Here is a 1128-nt window from a genome sequence, read left to right as displayed (position 1 = left end):
GAAGAACGATGCATTTGCATTATGATGCTGGCAAAGAAGCTTGGAAGTACCGAGGACAACCAAATCAACAACCAAATCTGTCTTGGAAGAAGTACAGCCAGAATGTCCCTTGGAAGTGAGGATTGTGAGCCTTCCTTTCACAAACTCTGGACGTGTTTTGAGGAGAGACCAGTCCCTGGTGATGCCCACGATACTTGGTAAAGAAGAGGGGCAGCAAAAAGGAGGAAGGCCCCGGACAAGGTGGGTTGACACAGGACTGCAACGATGGACTCAAACGTGAGGAAAATTGCAAGAATGACACAGGACCCGGCAGTGTGTTGTTCTGTTGCACACAGGGTCACGATGCGTTGCAACGGACTTGGTGTTACCAAACAAAAACACCACCCTAGCTCCGAGAGATCTCGCCGCCCACATCCTCCCTGAGTGGCCTACTGGCATGCCACGCACCCTTAGGATCTGTGAGTAACAACCATCTTTATTGCGATTTTGTGCTTTATGAGTCCAGTGTGACTTTCCATCCCAGACAATATATGAATGCATACCCTGGGCTGTGAGATCTTGGTGCCTGCCTCCTCACCCCTTGGGTGACAACTGGGTGGTAATGAAATGTCTCCAGCACACCAGTAGGGCCTAAAGTCAGCAGGACAATGTCGCAGTTTCCTGTCTTTGGCAGAGACGGTATTGTTGAATGAATGGAAGGAAGGAAGGAAGGAATGGGAAATGAGGTGGAAAGAGAAACTAGCTCAGTATTTCCAAAGAAAACGTAACAGCAGGAGGGTGTGTGAAGGAATACTCCTCACATTTCATTCTCTGTATCCCTGTATGTGAATCGTTCACAACGCAAGTGTATTTGCGCGTGCCACCCAGTTTCTCGACCTGTGGTGACTCGTGTGTTGCTGTGATGCTGGAGGCGATGTCACTGATATTTCAAATACCAGTAGGGTGGACGAGTCTCAGCGGAGCTTCCAGACTAAGAACAGACAATGAAGGAGGAATAGGCTGTCCAGTCCTGAGGAAGTAGCCACTGGAAACCTTATGGGTAAGAGCGGAACACTGTCAGATACTGAGCATCCCATGACTACCACTGGAGCCTTGTCAGATGCAGCGCCAGAACACGAGCCCTTCAGG

The sequence above is a fragment of the Echinops telfairi genome, unplaced genomic scaffold (assembly GCF_000313985.2).
Source record: "Echinops telfairi isolate 266 unplaced genomic scaffold, ASM31398v2 ScPeMD7_7472;HRSCAF=8510, whole genome shotgun sequence".
NCBI classification, from domain to species: domain Eukaryota; kingdom Metazoa; phylum Chordata; class Mammalia; order Afrosoricida; family Tenrecidae; genus Echinops; species Echinops telfairi.
Note: the sequence above shows the minus strand (reverse complement) of the source record.